Source organism: Bombina bombina, chromosome 2 (genome assembly GCF_027579735.1).
Source record: "Bombina bombina isolate aBomBom1 chromosome 2, aBomBom1.pri, whole genome shotgun sequence".
NCBI lineage: Eukaryota > Metazoa > Chordata > Amphibia > Anura > Bombinatoridae > Bombina > Bombina bombina.
In genome coordinates, this window is record NC_069500.1 from 506,738,743 (window position 1) to 506,745,607 (window position 6,865).

Sequence of the window (6,865 nt, forward strand, 5' to 3'; positions counted from 1 at the left end):
TCTGTATCGGGGTTTCTGGTATTTCAAATAATTTAGCTGACACTATTTAAAAAAACAAATAGGAACCTTTAAAGTTAGACTCATTTCAGCTATATGCCTCAAGTGTAGAGGCCAACCAGACCCTGAATAGTAGCAGAGTCATACTATTTCCCTACCTTTGCCAAAGAAGGCAACCTTCTGATAGGGAGAAATACCATCTCTGTACCTACTAGTTAAATTGCCTTAACTACCCTGTTAATCTATATCTTTAGGTTGAGTGCTTAGATTATGTTTGTCCTCTCATTACTTATTCTCTGAGTGTCATAACAATTTTTAGTTGTTGACTACTATTCCAAATGTTGATAAAACACCACGTATACGATATGTTTATACTTCCTGTAATTTTAAGGTGGCATGGAGTGGTTAGAATAGATATTGCGCATCCCCTTGGCTCTATATAAATATAAAGCATTCAGAATTGTTCATAATTAATACGTTGACTTATATGTTTGCTCTTGTTATTTATATTGCTGGCTTTTGTAACCTACCTTCTCATACATTATTAATCAGAGTTAGGGATTTCACTCACAATCAAGCAGCTCTGGCATAGCACACCCGCAATTTACCTATGAGCCCATACGCCACAGATTTAAATATGTTTACTCTTCATAAATACCCTCTGACATAATGTAAATGATTGTAAATGTACCCCTATATGCTACTCTGCTTACTCTAAGGCACATCTACCTGTAAGAGAATATCTCTACCATTACCCTTCATATTTGATATCTCAAAATCCTAATGTATTTGTTGGTGGCCCTCGTGTCAGCGGCCGAGACGTGAGGGTTCACTTCATACAGATTTTGGGTAGTTTCAATCAGGGTCTATATCAGTTGCACTAAATTGCCTATATTACCACTAGGTTTCCCTATATATTGGCATAGGCTGATTAAAGTAGATATGATAGACATAGACTGCTTTGCTCACATTCAGAGGGGCCTCTGACTTAGCTCTCTTTAGGAGGTTAGTTATCTCTCACTTAACAGAATATCATATAGACCCCCTCCTACACAAGACTATAGTTTAATATTACTCAACATATAGTTCCATGGAGGCTATCTCCTAATTCACATTTACCCTATTATAGTATGGCTCACGTGACAAGGCTAATATTAATATAAAAGATACATATTGTCTTAAGTCACAGCCTCTTATTTAGTTATTTATTTACTTAACCCTTAACTAAGGAAAGAGTCTTTAACTACTCATGACATATAGTGTTGTCTAATCTTCTATAATGTCCATTCCTACGGCCCGCCCCCCCAACTCTACCCCCCTTATTATAAGCGGCTCTTGCCCGCTGATCTACCCTAAATAATACCCAAACCATATTACTACCCATTCATATTTGTTGGTGCACTTACCGTCTAATTGATTCTTTGCCTCCCATTTACTAAAACTAACTTACTAATTCAAGCTTCTAAACCCCCTATACATCACATGTACTATTACCAGGCTTTTCAAATTATAATTTATATTGTTAAGTAGGAACTGGTTTGTGAAAAAAGAGGTTCCAATTATTAAGATACAGTTTATGTGTTTATGTTTTGTCTATAGTTCTCTCGCTAGATAACATTGAATGACATGTGAGAAATTAGTATATGTTGTTGTTACTTCTCATAGACTAATGAGACTATGTACCTCTCTTGTGTAAACTGATCATTGGCTGTTATCATATCTACCAACCTCAATAAAAAATGTTTAAAAAAAAAAAAAAACTAAAATCACACAGGGTTATATTATGTATGATATATTTTTTTTTTTAATAAATGAATTGTTCATGATGCTAAAATTGTGCTTAAGAAACTCAACATTGCCCCTGGAAACATTGTAAGATTCAAAGACATTTGTAACTGCCCCTCATCAGAGCAGCCAGTGGCAGGATTAGCTGCTTCTATCTCCCAGCAGCAAAAAACACCTCCCCTGCCAAGAATATCAGCATCACAAAAATATTTTTTCAAAATGACTGAACAAATAATAAAAAAAAGCTTTAATAAAATACTTTACTTTAGCATGTACAAAAGGAAAAAGTAACAGAAAAAAAAGAAAAAAGAAAATAATGATAAAAAAGAAACAACCATGTTAGCTTTAGTATAGTGAGACATGACTGTGATACTTCACTAGGGCAATTGTGTATTTTTAGATCCCATATGCCGAGTCATGGTTTACAATGACCTGAGAATGCTTAGAACCACCACTGAACACCCTTTTTCATGTCTGCAAGATTGCCTAGTCAAATACCATTCTATCCAGTGACACTACCTTAAAGGGACAGTAAACCTTAAAAAAAATGTTATATAATTCTGCTCATAGTGCAGAATTATATAACATTACATTAGCCAAACGTTTTAAATCATAATATTGCCTTTTTATTTTTAAAAAATATCGCCGTTTTACAGACCCGCTCTCTGGGCTCTGCTGAGCGGGTCTGTTGTTTTTACTGAGCGCATCGGGCCAGCTGTATAGTCACAGCCTGGCCCGACCGCGCCATTAGACACAATGCAGCTCGCTCCTGCTCCGAGCTGCATTGTGTCTAATGGCGCGGTCGGGCCGGGCTGTGACTATACAGCTGGCCCGATGCGCTCAGTAAAAACAACAGACCCGCTCAGCAGAGCCCAGAGAGCGGGTCTGTAAAACGGCGATATTTTTTAAAAATAAAAAGGCAATATTATGATTTAAAACGTTTGGCTAATGTAATGTTATATAATTCTGCACTATGTGCAGAATTATATAACATTTTTTTTAAGGTTTACTGACCCTTTAACATAACAAAACAGACAAGTATTTAACACTTACATGTATTTAAAGATCCTATTTGCAAACAAGTGTTACTGATATAATCTTTGTTTTTCCATGTTTCTGCCGGTTTACAAGATATCCTGTATTGGACAATGTAAAAGAACTATATATCTTAACAGCAGGTCTGCCTACTAGTATTCAGCTAGAAAAGATAAGTAAAATGAGTTTCAATAAATATCAAACACTATCTCATCAGCAGCATAATTAACATCTATGAATCTAGCTCATTGTGTACGAATGCAGGGTATTATATCTCATATTTGTACTTGGATTAGTGAAATCCTTTAGTCCTGGGGCACTTGAATACTAATTATGTACAGTAAAGCGTATGTGATGTGCTCCTAATACATTGAAATCGCAATAATGATTAACTTCCTTTATTTAAGGACAATGGCACTGGGTATAGTTAAAACAAGAACTCCAAAACTCCAGCAAAACAAAGTGGACTTTATTGCAATTGTGGGGGATCCCCAAGAAAAACAGCAACGTTTCAAGGGTTAATTATCAACCTGAAACTTTGCTGTTTTTCTTGGGGATCCCCCACACTTGCAATAAAGTTCACTTTGTTTTGCGGGAGTATTGGAGTATTTGTGGTTATTGCAGGCTTGGTAAGCCTTCTCCCGGCGAAGTGTTTGGTGCTGTGTTCTTTTGTGAAATTTATAGTTAAAACCAGAGCAGTAGTGTGTTTGCTGGGGTTGCGCAAGAGCTCTAACTTAGGTCTGCTCAGTTGTAGTCTGGCCCTCGACCACTGAGCTATGGGAAAACTTGGACTCTTGAAGGATTATGGAGTGGTCCACCTGGAATGAGGTATTTGTTTGTCCAGCACGCCTGTTATTCCTAGATGTGTTGGGTTCCCTCATTAACCCTCTATTAAAGCTTCTCCCACTGTGTTCTGATATTACATGGAAGTCCCTGCTGGGAGCCTGCCTGCTTTGCTACTGGTTCTCCTGACCCCACTCTACTATTCATTATCCTGGTTTACTGCTGCTTTTGAATTTAAGAACTGTACTTGATCTGCACCCTCTTCTTACCCTTTTTTCTGTACCATGGTTTGGATATCCTTTCTGCTGCAGTTATTCTTTTTTTTTTTTTTTTTCTTTTTTTTTTTTTTTTTTTTTTTTTAATTCAAAATACAACTTCTTTAGATATCAAGAAAATCAGTGGTCCCAACACTTGCAGTTTTTACATACATTTGTTATATCCTCATAACTGAGGCTAACGCTGTTGGATAATTTTATCATCAAGCAAAACTACTTACATACATAAAAAACAGAGAAAAGGAGAAAAAAAAAAAAGGAAAGAAAAGAAAAAACAAAAAAAAAAACAAAAAAAAAAAAACCACCCTGCCTCCAGCCCTCTTCCCCCTGCTGCAGTTATTCTTATTATTACCATTTATTTGTATAGTGATACAAAACTCCATAGATCTGGGGTACAGGGATGGGGTATACAATGATATAAATTTGTGATAAGATACAAATACAAAAAAGACTAAACAAAACTTGTACATGAGGCTAAGTGCCCTGCTCCAAAAAGCTTTAAGTCTACAGACTGAGGGTGCAAACATATAAGGTTTGTGGTAGATTGTCACATGGATTGTAGTTGCATCAGTTTGTCAAGGCACTTTCTTACCCCCTTCAATTTTTTCTTTACTTCCTGAGGTTCGTAGAATCACAGACTACGAGTTCTGTGTCCCATATTAATGGCCCACCTGGATTGCCTTGTTTGGGACCTGATTTCTGTCTGCACGCTTTACATCCTGCCTATTACAGACTAAAATATACTATTAATCATAGACTCCGAGTGCTGTGTCCTTTACTTTGGAACTGTGCCTGCAGGCTCTGAGTGCTGTGCCCTATACTTGTTGACTCTGCCTGCAGACTCTGAGTGCTGTGTCCTATACTTGTGGACTGTGCATGAACTGTGCCTTTAGACTCCAAGTGCTGTGCCCTAGAATTGAGGATCGTGCCTGCAGACTCCAAGTCCTGTTGGCTATACTTGTGGTCTTTGCCTGCAGACTCTGAATAACATCTAAGGGCAAGACGCTCTAGGGCCTTCTAAAATTCCGGTCTTTTTTGTTGATAAACTAGAAAAAGAAAGTAATGTAATAAAATATAATACTATATAAAGTAAAATGGTGAGCCAATCAGGTATAGTGGTATTTTAATTACCTGTTGAGCTAGAATGCAGGCTAAATATCTGTGGGTTTAGTTTTTCATGTTGTTGCTTATCCTGTGTACTTTTTAAGAGTCCTAGAAGTCTTAATAATGTGCTCTTAAGTTTTGGGCTTCCATGGATAAGAATTACTGACTGAATTGGGGAGTAAGCGTATATAATGATCAAACCAAGAGAAAACCAAAGGCTATTCACATCAAAGACACCCATGATTAACAATATCTGTGAAATATAAAATGTGATGTATAAAATAAGAAGAGAGGTGATTGTCCGTGCTGCAGATATACTTGCGTCCACACTTTGCACACTCATTCCTCCTGCAGTTTTCCCAAGGTTCTTTGCATGGACACAAAGGGACTTAATGATAAGTATGTTGGAAACAGCAACCAAGACTAGGGGAACACAACAGCCAATTATACTGGTAACCAGTAAGTAATAAAGGTTCATATGAGGTGTAATGTATACAGCAGTGGAGTTGTAGGTAAGGTTTCCTTGGAATTGATTAGTGCCACCATCTTTCATAATATTCCATGCCACTGGGACACTTATAACCAAGGACAGCAGAATGGAAGAGTTCAGCATCCAGGGGACCACTTTAGAGATACCTTGTTTTAACCTTCTTAACAATTTGTGTTCAGAAGTGATGAGCATAACATAGTAGAAACCACAGAGACAAAATGTAAACCAGAAGCTGGAGAAGATTATAAAGAGCAGAAGCACGGAAAAGATGGCATAAACATTGTCTGAGAAATACAGGTCACCCCAAAGAAAGAGAACAGTATCGTTGGCAACCATAGTGCACTGGAAGGCAATATTGAAGAGTCCAAGACTGAAGAGAATGAGTTCTCTTGGGTTAATATTCCTCCCTTTAGCTCTGTCCATGCCATGAACCACAATAATGAATGAATTTGTGATAAACCCAACTACAGTGCTGGTACCCAAGGCAGAAAGTGCAACAAGAATAAAAATAGAAATCATTGTGCTTTTGAGAGTTGTCTGATTTCCTATGAAGGTGAACAATCCTAATGTTTTAAAAATTGCAGTGATCTGTTAGAGAACATAAAACACATTTATTTTGATTGATTTATAAAAAATAAAATAAAATAAAAATAGATGGCAAGGTATAGTTTTAAATAGATTAAAAAAACTTACACATCATGTCACAGGGAGTTAGTGGAAGAGGCGGTGTCTCTGAACTACTTAATGGAATATATCAAATTAAAAGACTCCACTACTACAGATACATTTAATTGCAGACTATGTTATAATAGTGTCCAGGATACACAACATCTCAGGGGCAGGTTAATCAGATGCAATCTTCCTCACTTTGCAAAGAAAGCATGAACATTTCTCTGTCTGACAGTAAACTCAAAATTAAGTTGTCTGGGTTCAGATAGAGCCTGCAATTCTAAACAACTTTCCAATTTATTTCTATTATCTACTTTGCTTTGTTCTTTTGATATCTTTAGTTACTGATTAGTGGCTTCTTGTCACCTGATCTGTTTATCTAGCTGCCAGTTGTGCATTGCTGCTCCTTCAACAAAGGATACCAAGAGATAGAAGCACATCTGATAATAGAAGTAAATCGGAAAGCTGTTTGAAATGACATGCTCTATATGAATAATGATTCCTTTTTTGGTTTCATGTCGCTAGTTCTGTGGTGCATTCTTATACTGCATGCTTCTAGGAAGATAATGAGTTTCTATATCTAAAGAAGAAACTTAAATTGTCTAAAAATGTTGTTAATGGATCTTTCTCTTTAAGCCAATACTAATATCATTTTGGCAAGACTGCTAACTTCAAACTTAGATTATGGTCATTGTAATAAATGAAATGTATATTTTATGTAACACAT